This window comes from Tetrao urogallus (assembly GCF_951394365.1).
Source record: "Tetrao urogallus genome assembly, chromosome: 7".
NCBI lineage: Eukaryota > Metazoa > Chordata > Aves > Galliformes > Phasianidae > Tetrao > Tetrao urogallus.
Genome location: NC_136820.1, coordinates 41,983,556 through 41,996,834, shown reverse-complemented (window position 1 = coordinate 41,996,834; position 13,279 = coordinate 41,983,556).

Here is a 13,279-nt window from a genome sequence, read left to right as displayed (position 1 = left end):
GGCACAGTGTTGTAGTCTATTTGACTCCAGCAGAGGTTACCAATGGAATGTGTCAATTTTTTAAATACAGAATACCTATTTTGGCATAGCATAAGATCAGTGATGTAGAAGGTCAACTAAGTCCAGCTGATGTGACAGTAGAAATCTATGTTTAATTTTCCCAGATAAATGAGCAAGCTGGCCTTCATTTAGAGACGAAGATTTCCAAAGCAGAGCAGAAATAAGGGAGCACTACAGCTGGGCTGAGCATCACTGGGGAAAGTGAAGATGTTACCATCCGTACACGGAGAATCTGGAAAAGAACAAACGCCCTGCAATCCAGTGGAATCTTTGGGCTTGTCAACTCAAAGTTACAGGACACAAATCTCCACAAACCCCAGGCAGAAACAAACTCCAGGTTCCTGTGACTTCCACCACTCCTTTGGCACAGCTGTACCCAGCAAGCCTCATCTACCAGAGGATGGACTGCCTCTGTCCTTGCTGCTGGCTGCTCAGCTGACCAATATACAGATTTGTCATTTCGACAACAATAAGTGTATGGCTTTTTAATGTTTCGCTTGTGAATGTCTCTGGAGAGATGTTCCATTTCAGAGTGAAAAAAACCCCAAACAAATGGCTATCCAAGCCTGAGTTACAAGAGATGTGGTAGAGTACGTGATGGGAATGAATCCTCTGCAGAATGCAGTGGAAAAGCTGTGATTCTTTGGAAGAGAACATATTATCCTCGAGTTTACAGAAGACAGCAATACAGTTTTTCTTAATCCTGGCTCAGTCAGTAAGCATCTTTTTATAAAGATTTTTAAATTATATTTACTTGTTCCAAAATATTATTACTTGTGAAACTTTTCAGATGGAAACTAGAAAATCAGAATGAGTCAAGGTAACACATTAACATCTATTGGATTAAACTGACAGTTACAAGTTTGTAAGAAATTTTGGGATAACACAGAATTTATTGTAGTGATTGTCATTGATCTTCGAAGTTGAAGGTCACGCAGAACAGTGACATCATCAAGTTCCTAAGAACCAAAGGCAAGATGTAGTTTTCTTGTTTCCAAGACTCACTTTGCAATATACTGCTGAAAATTTGAAGTGAGAAGGGAATATGGAAAATACGAACCAGTGGAAGTTTTAAATATAAATGGAATCAAATCATATATATTTTCTGTACACACACACACATACTTTCCCATATTCACAACTTAGATATCTGATATCTTAATTTAGGTGATTTAGAGATCTAAAATCCCTATACCCACACTCTACCTATATAACACCTTTCTATATACTCACCCAGCTGAACTGAATCATTGCAATGTTTTGCCTTTTCTTAGCATGTGTTCACAGTGAAGGAGAAGCTCCTTCTATGAGCCACTGATGCTTTACTCCTTCTGAAGGAGAAGCTCACAAATGCAGTGAACATCACTGCACCAGACAGGTAAGCTGGAGCAAAACCACAATCCCCAAAGGATCTACAAACCACAGCAAGCGTTCAGGAGTCCTTGGGACCAAGAAGGGCCCCTTCGTTAACTCAGCTCTCACCCATACTCACGGTTGTTTCCACCATCAAAACAGTCACGTCTTTGATTTAAAGCACTTCTGTATTTTGGTTTACAAATATTTCCACTCATTATTTTGTCTGTCACATCCACTGTATTCAGGTCACAGCAATACCCAGTGAACCAGGTTAGTGGGAAAAACCTGTCAGAAAGTTTGATGCTTGACTTGAGACTATGGCTCATAAAGCTCTGCTATCCTAAAATAATTATTAACTGCTGAAATCAATTTCAAGTAATTTTCCAAATTAAAGTGCATCTTTGCAGCATAATTAAGTAATGTAATTTACAGACATAGTTATTATTTATGCTTATCATTCATATATTATGAGTAGTTTGCTACAATCCACATTTCTAAGTTTGATGGGTACATTAACATACATAATTTAAATCAATAAATTCTTAAAACTCAAACATTCATAGTGGCTCAGTTAACAACCACTTTAATGCCTTTATAATACATTTTAACTTGCTGTGATTGTCACTCAGGCTATTTTCACTATAGCACATACTTGCAATAGTAGCAATAACAACACATAACATACTGTTTAAAATAATGTTTCTAATGTAGAATAAAATCATCAACAGAAAAGAGAGAAGGCAAGAAAGGGGATCCATTTTATACTGGTTGCATAAAGAATAGGCAGATATATCCAAATGCAGGGAGCTGCTCACACAGAATTTCGGAATGTACTGAAATATGTTTTGACTTATGGATCAAAAGCAGGGAGACTGAACAGGCTGCAGAGTGGAATCGTGAAAAAAAAACCATCATGGATTTACTAGCATTTGTTTTCCATTTGCATTATAAGCTTTTCAGCATCATTTGAATTAAAGACCTTACGTGTTTACAACCCTTAACTCTGGTGACTGCCCAGCAGCCCTGCAAGGAGCTACTGGAATCTCACATACTGTATTTAATGCTCAAATAGCACAGAAACAGCTGCCTTAGAAACACTTCATAAGGAACAGTACAGCCATCCCTGCTGATGGAATCCAATTTTCCATGATGACCACCCAGTTGTGAGCCTGTGAAAATAATGAACTGCAGGTGTCAGAGCAACACTGCTATGCTGCTGCAGTGATGTACACCAGTGGTGTAATTACTGGCACACCTGTGGAAAACAAATACGAAATGCTCACAAATAAGTGGAAATCAAATATCAAATTCTACCAGTCTCGCCTCTTGTAGTTCTTCATGAATGCTCAAGAAGAGACAAAGCAGTGAGGCACTGACAGATTGGGTAAAGACAGGAGCTCAGAAAGGGGCTGAGCTCTGGGCAGGATTCAGCTCAATAGGCAGCGTGCAGGGCTTGAGGGAATCAGCAACATGTTGTGGGCATTTAACAGCTCCTTTACCCCATCACACCAACCTCGTCTGCCCTCTCTGCAGGCAGGCAGGCAGGCAGGCAGGCTGGCTGGCTGGCTATTCACCTTCATGAAAATAGAAGGGGGTAAGGAGAGCAATCCCACTCTGAGCTGTTTTCTGACATGCCAGAGACACGTGTACAGCTTTGTTATTTTTGCACCAAGATCAAAACCTCGTTTTTTTATCTTGCTGCCAAATTCACAGAGCAATCAGTATTTTTCAATACACAGTGGCACAGATACCAGATGCATGTCTCACCATGAATCACTGGCATATCCAGAATGTTCTAAATATTAGAGTGCTGATGCAAAATACATACATTTTTTTACATCTGCAGTTTTCTGCCACTTTCCCATCCCCAAACACAGTCCCACGCAGTCTTCTTTGCACTGCTAACATGTAGTACGTGTCAGCCGTGGAGACGTTAGCATTGCAGCAAGACACAGCATACTACCACAGCTTTATTCTAGGAAGGAGAGGGGTGTAGATTGTCACATCTGCCGGAAATTAGGCTGTAAAACACAGTTGTTTTCTAAAGAGAGCCATTTCAAAATAAACCAATAAAAAAAGTCCCTGGCAAAGACAGCGTTTGCAAAAGCTTGAGGTATCCAGCATTTTATTATTAGCACTCAGTCCAAAAGTGTTCACTATAGAGATTTATGCTGAGGGTGCTGCAACAATCTACAGAGAAGGGCAACAGTACCATGAATGAGAGTGCTGTAACAGCCTGACTGCTGCATTCAGTAGATTGTTGGCAGCAGTTAGAAAAGTAACGACAGTAAGAATTGTGCTGTTCATCAAAGTGACGTTTGCAAGGAATAAGTGGTGACAAGAAAAGGGCCAGAGACGGGGCACAACTCTCATGTAATGAACTGGTGGAGAAGGCAAGCAGGCTGGGATGGAAATTGAGAGCTTTCTCGCTGTCTAGAGCATGAGCTGTTTCATGCCCCTGTGTTTTAGCTGTAATTGTGATAAACTCAACCACAAATTAGGATCCAGAGGCAGAGCCAGTCCTATTAAATACCAAGAGACAAAAGATTTGGGGTCTGAGTCTCACCTGCCTCCCATCTCAGGTATGATATCACGTCATCTCTGCTGACCTCTTAGGCCTCAGGACATGTCTGCTTTGCCTGGGGTGTCACAGGACCTGACCTTGGGCCCCCACTCAAACTCACTTTATAATGCACTGCTCCTCTAGCAAACTAAATAGAACTAACATTTGCCTGCCATCCAGGATAGGATAGGAAAGGGTCAGGACTTGAGAGGAGAATTTTAGCTGTTTGGAAAATGGTTGAAATGCTCCAGCTATTCTATTTTTTATTTTTATCCTAATCTTTAAATAATGAGCCAGCTTCTTTATGGCTTTTTTTCTTTCTAAAAATAAATGTGTTCAGGCAAACAGGGTGCGAGCTGGAAGGCTGCCTGGCTCCCAGTCCGTGCGAGGTGTGAGTCCCAGCTGAGGCTGCTGGGCTGCTGCCAGGCTACTGCAAACTGAGTGCTGGTGGCTGCCTCCAGCACTGGCTCTTTCCAGCAACAATGACATTATTTACAGCTACGTGCAGATTTCCAGATGGGTCTGGAGGGGGAAAAGCAGTAGCAGTTACACTTGCATTGACTGAAATAGCCCTTCTTAGCTTATGATCCTCTCAAAGTGCTTGATGGCTGTTGGATTTGGCAGAAAGGGGCTCATTTGGGGACAGCAGTCCAAGGCCCCTAGCCCTGAGGGTTAGCAGTGTGCTGAGGCTGCAGCCCATCTCTGTGCACACAGGAAAAAGATTCTTTCTCTCTTTTTCAGCAAAGCTAAAATCAGCTCACAGCTTTTTCTTTTCTTTTTTCTTTTTTCTTTTTTTTCTTTTTCTTTTTTTTTTTTTTGCAGAAGATTGAAGTAAATTCATAACAACACAATAAAATTTAAAGCCTTGCTTTAAAGCCTTGCTTATCAGTTCTATAAATCTCTCCTTTTTAAAAACACAGCTATAGGAAAGACACACAGGACTGGACAGCTGGCTTCTAACTTCATTTGTCAGCAAGCAGCCTATTTTTTCTGTAATATTAGAGTCACATATCACAATTTCCTTTGTCTCTCTCACTAATGGGTGGAACCACGCCACTTGGAGCAGCTGCTCTCCCAGGTGGAACAAAACACTGCAAAAACGATCTTAGAGCAGACAAACCCTACTAAATGGAGTGAATAAGTGAGGAGAAATCTTTAGTGCCTCTTCTAAGACAGGATGAACTCTTCCCTCATCCCTCCCTGCCGACTATGGAAAGCTCACACACCTTCAGCTGGGTAAAGTCGGAGTCCTCAGTACAGAGGCCAGGTTGCATTTGTGAAGCTCTATTCACTATGAAAATGAAACTCTAATAAGTATAAATACTTGAATAGCAAATTACAATTATCACATTTTTCAGTGTCTTCAGGAAATCAAAGGACAAGATAACACAAAGAATATTCAAGATGTGGCCTTAAATCGCCACAATGCTGCTTAACAGACATGGGCAGATTGCTAAATGAAGAAAATAATTACCTTAGTGAGCTTCAACATGAAGAGAAACCAAAGGTTGTGACTAATGTATAGTTGCTGCACAGAGACTAATGTATACTCTATTCCACAAATCTCCTAGCTAATATGTGTAACCCCAAATTCAGACCAGTTTGTGCACAGGATTTCTGAGACATGGAGGAAAGGGAGGTACTTTTCTGCTTTACTGCAAATACAACAAACAGGGCGATGGCATAAGTTATCCTGGTAAAGCTTCTGAAAGCCAAAGGCAAAACATGATGTCAATCCCAAAGATCTCCATCAGCATCAACGAGATTGTGATTTATTTCTCTAAAACTTCTGCCTGAGGGACAGAGGATGGTGTCCCACAGCAGGGCCTGCGCCCAGGGCTGCTGATGGGGGAACGTTTCTGAAGCCGAGCGAGGGAAATGAAGCCACTTTTAGAGAGTGGTTGCTAACCTCAGCTGCCTCACTTCTCACATCTAAGTCCCAGTTATTTGGAGTACTTGAGTGTGGCTCTGAATTCAGATCCATTAAAACTCAGAAATGCTTTTTACCTTTTGGAAAGTGGGGTTAAATGGAGAGAGTGCTTTGTAACTTCTGCTGGCATGTTTATGATTCACTGCCAGCGAAAGTGCCATTTGCTCATCTCTCTTGGGACAGTGCTTCCTGACAACCTGAAATCGTAAATGAAATTATTTTGCTCATGTCATCACCATCCCTCCCAGCCACAGCTGTGCTGCACCTACTTATCTCACTGAGCTGATGCATGATGCACTGCTGAGAGCTGAAATTCTGCCCTCTGCACAAAATAAAGCACAGACCTGCCTACACCTTTTCAGCTCAATCCTCACCACCATGCAGTACAACCCAGAATGAAGCATCTTTTAAATGTCTTTCAACACTTATTATTACAAGAACAGTTTGGTGCTCCTGCTTCTCATGGCTATCTGCCCATTTTCTTCCTCCAGCCTTCAGACTTTTAGGGACCAGATAAAAGGCACAGGATGCTAGTTCCTCCTGTAGTACGACAGAACTAACTACAATACACAAGAAAAGCTCATCGTCCTGTCAGCTGCATTTGTAGACTGCTGGTATTAGAAGAGAAAAAGCCTGCATGGGCTCAACACAGGCTGTTGAGGATGAAATCACTGCACAGTCAAGAGAATAAAATTAAACCCCATTTGTTTTGGCTATCAGTTCTGTGCATGGTTTGCACACGATACATGCATACATGAACACACACATATATATACAAAAAGATGTCTACTCTGAAAATGCCAACTTGGAAATAAATGCCATTTCACATAAATACAATTTCAGTGTTCTTTTGTTTTGTTTTTGTGTGCGTGTGTTTGATCATCGTTACCTGAGCGTCTGCACATTAGTACTAAGCTGTCACAATTAGCACCAGGCTAGGATTGCACTGTGCAGTACATCAATCACTTCAGAGGAGTACAGTGCATCACCAAACTGCACAGAAGTCAGATTAGGTAGAAAGAAGGCAGAACACAATTTTTTCCAACTCCTCCTGAGCCCTCAGAGACAAGCTGTCTCTCTTTGGCATTAATCCATGTTAAGGTTCCACAGTCGTCTATTAAACCTTGTGGGATGAGGGTGGATGTGAGCTTAGTGTTGAAAACAAGTTTGTGCTGGAAGGCATGGCTGAATCATTGCTTTTTCTCCACTGTTCCAGAACTGCTCTCCAAGTGACCTTAGTCCTTCTCTCCACTTTTGTGAAGCTTTTGTACGTTGGTCACTGGTTGTATCCATCCAGCATGCTGAGGAGGCATTGCTGAAACCTCCATTCCCAAGTACCTCCAGTCCCAAGCTGTGTTCCCACAGCAGCCTGGCCTGTGCTTCATTCTGTGCCTGAATATGGGGGGGTATGGGCAGTACTCATGGAATAGAAATACCATTGGAAAACAAAGCAGCTCACAGATGAAAATAAGCAAAGCATTTGCCTTTTTAAACAAGCGTGAGTAGTCACAAATACTGAGCCTGTAGGCCTCCTTGCATCAGAGAAACTGTTCAAATTACATCCTCAGCTGCAAGCAGTAAAGTTCCAGCTTCTTTAAGTGATTGTTCACATACTTGTGGACTGTCCCAAATGTGCTGAGACAAGTCAGGTAGCTGAAGCAAACTAGCTTCATTCTGCAGTAAGGTAAGCAAACAGCAAGTGCCTGCTCAGCAGCTCCTTAGAGATGGAGCAGCACCAAGCCCAGTTTCTGGTGACAGGACATCCCGGAGGAAAATGCAGCAAGGTCAAGTAGAGATATGTGAAACCCTGAGGTATTCAATTTCAGTATTTTTTGCTCTTTCTGATTATATTTTTTTCTTGTTACAGCCAAGGGATGGAAAAGCCAGCTTACACTTTGTTGTGTGGGTTTGTATTTTTTCAGGTCATCTCAGCTTTTGATTAAGAACCAGGTGACCTCATGCTTCAAATATGTCCTGTAGGATACTAAGATAATTGTTTAGAATTTTTGTTGTTGTTGTTGTTAATTACAATTCAAAAGTGCAGGAATCGTTTTTTTAAATTAAAAATAGTTTCTGGAGTATTCCACTGTATCTGGCTCTTTTCAAAATATGGCTATTTTCAACACTTTCGTTACCGTTTCTTAAATTTGTTGCTCTAACCAGCAGCAGCAGCAATGTATTCCCATCAACTTGGCTCTGTTCCTGCTGCTTTGTTCTACCATTGGAATATCTGCTACAGTCCTAGATAGTTGTTTTGATCTGTCAAAGTGCTGTTTACACTTTCACCTAGATTTGCTCTACTTCATTTCATATATTAGTTTTTATGATTTCCATCATCCAGGCACCCTTTTACCAAGCTGACCTTTTAAGATTTATTGTATTGTAAAAATAGCACCTCACACCTCATAAACAATGTCCGTACCTCTGATTGTTAAAACAGTAATTCACAAATAGCACATGGAGAACCATCTATATAACTCTTGTTAAATTGTCTGTAGCAACTGAAGCTGAGATTCACCCCATGCCAGACTCTTGAACATGTCTCTTTATGGCCTAACTGCGGTGAAGATCTTAACACATGATGGTAAGTAACGGGAAAGGAAAGTTAGAGTGATTAAGCTTTTTATCACTGTATGTAGGCATGCCTGTTAAGGCAGAAGTCAAGAGCTCAAACAGTGTAGAAGAAGTTATGGCTAGGACGGGTACAGATCGTGGAAAACTGAAACGTGAAAATGAGTTGGTAAAACACTCCTGAGAATTCTGGAAGTGTAAATCTGCCTTCTTAGCACCTCATGGCATCATAGGGAGTCTCAGAAAAAGGGTTAATCTTCTCAAGTACTGCCACTGCCTTGGCAGCTTGTCTATGTTCAGAACAGTGTGATGGTATGGCATAAAAGCCCAGTATTCTTTTTCTGAAGCAATGAAAGTATTTATCAACTGCCATGTCTGGTCAGATAAGACTTTGCAGACTCTGGAGTTTCAGGTGACCTGATTAGTTTAAAGCAAGGTTGTGTTCCACAGCTGAAATTGCAGGAAAAGACAGTTCATAGCTAAACCTCCTCCGTTCTGAAAGGGAACCAACACAACAGGTGAGGGAAACCATGGTTCTGCTGAAACCAGTGGAAAAATTTGCATACATTTTGATGAATTTGAACATTCTGAGATGACTTTGGAAAATTTAGAGGGAAAGCATCACCCAGAGTGTGCATTTCTACTCCTGCTGTCCAAACTGTCATCTTCAGCTGGGAAACCAAGAGGTGAGTCAAGTGAGTTTCATCAGCTTAGGAAAAGCAAGCTGTCCTTCTCAATTCTTCCATTGGCACTAAATTCACAGGAGCCCAGCGGATGAGTTTTGGTTAAATATTATTAAATATTAATGTTAAATATTTTTTACAGGGAGGTGCAGAATAGGCAAACTTATCATGCCTTTATGTAAACTTACTTGAAAGAACAGCAAGCTGATTTTTCAACATCTATTTAGATATTGATACTGGTAGAGTGTGAAAATCAGTGATCTTCCCTGGAGGTTTTCTTATGATTTGTGTAGGATGTTTCATGCTGAGGATACTGTTCTGAGATTCCCTGCTACAAATTCAAATAAATCATGGAAAGAAGCAACGGGAATGGCGAGATATTCCATTACCCCATTCTGCTTCTCTGAGATCAGCATATCTTTAGCAGATGTGTATCCAAAACATGCACACGTAATGCATAATCCAAAGCATGTATCTGAATGTATGTACACTTGTTGGGAATTCTTTCATCTCCCTTGGTGATCTATTCCAGGATTTAACAGTTCCTACAGCACATATGCCTTCCTAACCCAATCTCCTCTGCCTACAGATGAAGTTGATTCCATCTGGTTTTACACTGGTGGAAATAGAAAACCGTGAATTATTTTGCTCTGCAACAATCCTTGCTTATATATGAAGACTATCATCACGTTTCTGTGACACTGCTCTGTTCCACATATACGTATAGATAATTTATACGTATATATACGTATGTACGTATTTATACGTATATCTATACGTAGAGATAATTTTTCCAATTCTTTCTAAGGCTTTGAGGAATTTTAAGAATATTGTTATTTTATTTTTCTCCTCTAAACTGTTTCTCATTTGTTTAGAGCATTAAGTGAAATGCCCAAAACAAAATATCCGTGCTACAGCAACAAATCCATTACATAAATTAAAGTGTATACAGGGAATGAAAAGCAGAATGACTTGCATTGAAAATGAAATTATTTCAAAATGCCGTTATTTATTGCTATCACAATTCTCACAAGGAGAAGGGAAATCTTTCACAAATGGATCCACTGCCAGTACTGCTTAATATATTTCTATCAGAAATGATTAATAAAATAGTTATCCTGTTTTTTCTTTGTCTTCTTACTGTTCCAGTCTGGATGAACCTTCCATGGCATCAGTTTGGATCAGCACTGTTATTTGGCTCCTGCTGAGGAAAAAGGACCAGCCTCATTGGCGACTCTTTAATCCTGATTTATTTTCTGCCCTAAGTATCTTTCAGGTACTGCAGTTTTGCAAAGACAGACAGAAATGCAACATCTCTCCATTTAATATCTGACTGTTTTCCAATAGTCTGCTGGGGGATCAGGTTCACATCTCTGGGCAGCTGGGGCTGACATGGCACTGGTAGAGCAAAGCAGCAAGGAAAATTAAACAGTGTCCTCCCAAACAATAATTGCTGTTCAAGATGAGGGCAGATTCTCTCTGATTATTAGAATATGTATCTGGAGCAAGAGATACGTCCTTCCTTTTCTAGGCTAACACTTATTCTGCCTGCCAAGAAGGACATTTAGCTTGAGGTTATTGATAGCAAGAAGGAAATTTTCATTTCCCTTCATGTAAAGAGATTCTGTTGTAAAACTGAGACTTTGAAATATGCAAAGGAGGTTTATGTGCAGTGGGACAGAAGAATTCTCCAGCTGTAGAATTGGCTGCAGTTATGAAATAGGAAGTGCTTGTTTTAAAGTGTGTGAGACACTGTGCTGGCCTGCAGCATAAATTATGCATCTTCCCCTTCCTGCAGGCCTGCACTGTGTGTTCATGACTGAACACACAGTCCTTGGCCACAGTGGAAAGAAACTGTCTGGATAACAAAGGAAATGGAAGATTTGCTGCTAAGCAGAACCGCCATCTCTCACTGAGCCAGTTGTCCTGAGTGACATCGGAGTGTGCTGTTAGGATCGATGTGGTGACATTCAAGGGGAGGGAGCACTATCCAAAAAAAAACAGTTCTCAATTACTGAAAGCCCATCCCAAGTAATTATCACCCCAGTAGATGAAGGGCAAAAAGAAAAAAGCAAGTATTTTCAGGGAAATGAAGATAAGTCCACCTCTGGAAAAGATTTCTTTACCGCTGTTTCGTTCCAAACAGAATGAATCTTTTTGACATTGTGTTCAGATTTACTCACTCTGTGCTTCTCTTCCTCCTGTATATTTACACCATTGATTCTAAGTAAGGTTTAAAAGCTCGTTTAAATTCCAGCTTCATGTATGATTCTCACTAATACCATGCAAAAATGCATTCAGGCTCAGACCCAATGCCCTGAGACTTAGGGCACTCTGAAGGACGCTTTTGAGTGGGCTGCCTATCAGACTGGGCTGGGGCTTTTGCACTGAGGGGTGCAAGGAAAAGCTCACAGCTGAATTTGACACAGCTACTGAGAGCAAATTTGACCCAGAAGAAAAGTAACCCCAGCACAGACCTTGTGTCAAGGAGCAGCTGGCAACATGGCTGGAGTGACTGCAGACAAGAGCATGGAAATTCCCTCTGCCCTCATTGGTAATGTACAAGTGTCTTTGTGCTCTCTGATGTGCAAAATGCAAAAACATGATTTTCCCTTTGCTTTCTACCACCAACCATGCAGAATATTGGAAGCAATCTTCTCCTCAAATGAGTATTATTTCCTGTACCATCTTTGTAAATAAGTACATGGCAGACAAATAGACAAAGAGCACAATACAGAAATTAGAGTTTGACATTACTTGAAATGATGGTAGATGTTAGCTAGAGGTGTAACTTTTCAATCTACTAACTTGGTAATCGACGTGAGATGTAAATGTAACTTTTACATAAAGACAGAGAGCAAACACATGGAGCATTTTTGGTGAAGAGAAGATCATGCTGGGTGAGTTGGTGAGCTCTGACTCTGAATGGAAATCCTCAAAACTCAGAAAAGCAAGAAAAAGACAAAGCATTTCCTAGATTATGGCTACAGAGCTGTATTCTCTTCATCACGTGCTCTGGAAGGCAGTCTGGGAAGTGTTGCATTACTTCAACTGCTCTGGGAGATATATGCTATGTTTGCTACCTCCAAGAGCAAACCATAAAGTATATCAAATAGAGAAGAGTCATTAAAAGGCACTGACACTAGTTTAGTTTAGGTTAGGGAGTAGTCAAGCTATGGCAGTGAAACAGAACATATTGCTATAAAAGATGAGGCTCTCGGGCTGCATCAGGGCTGCAGACCTTTTCTACGTCTTTGTAAGAAAAGCAGACTAACGCAAAATGCCGCCTGGCCCTCATAAAACTGTTCTCCATTTCTGAGTGCTTTATTTATGGGAGATGCAGTGCAGTGACATTTTAACTGCTTTTTCTTTGAATGGTAATAATGATCTAATGATTATTTAAGCAATTTTATCAAACGGTCCTCTATTTAGGAAATTGAAATATGTGAAAAGTGTTGCCATGTAAATGTCAGTGAAAGTAATTAAGTGGAGAGACGTGTAAGAATATATCACTTGTTCTCTTTTTTTCCCCTCTCCTCATAAGACGTTAAAAAGTAAGTATAACTATGTCCTAGGAAATATTATGGGATAGAAATATAGCATGATTTAACAAGAGTTTTTCATCTCCTCAACTGCATTTGCCACATGGTATTTCTATAAAAACTCAGAACGTAGAATAAATGATCTGTAAAGTGGAGTCCCTACATGTAATTTAATGGTAAACAGTCATTTTTGAGTGTAAACTTCTACTTCCATTACAGCAGAAAATAGTTAATCAGGAGACTAGTAGCCTGAAAGTTCCTGACCGCTTGCAAATAAAAAGTTTCTAGCTGCTAAACATGTTGTCAAATTACTTTGTGAGCCTCTGTTAATGGAAAATCTTTAGTACAGATGAGGTGATATGCTTAAAACAGTGTTTTAGCAAGATTTATCAGATGTCCTTCAGTCTTCATGTCACAGAAGTGCTGAAGTAATGGTTGATTTAGCTGATATTTGAGAATGAATGTTTTACGTCAGTTGACTTCTTGAGGTTTCTTACAGCTGGCTGGGGCTCTCTTCCATGATGCCAGGATTCTATGATCTTTCCAAAACAAAACAAAACAAAACAAAACAAAA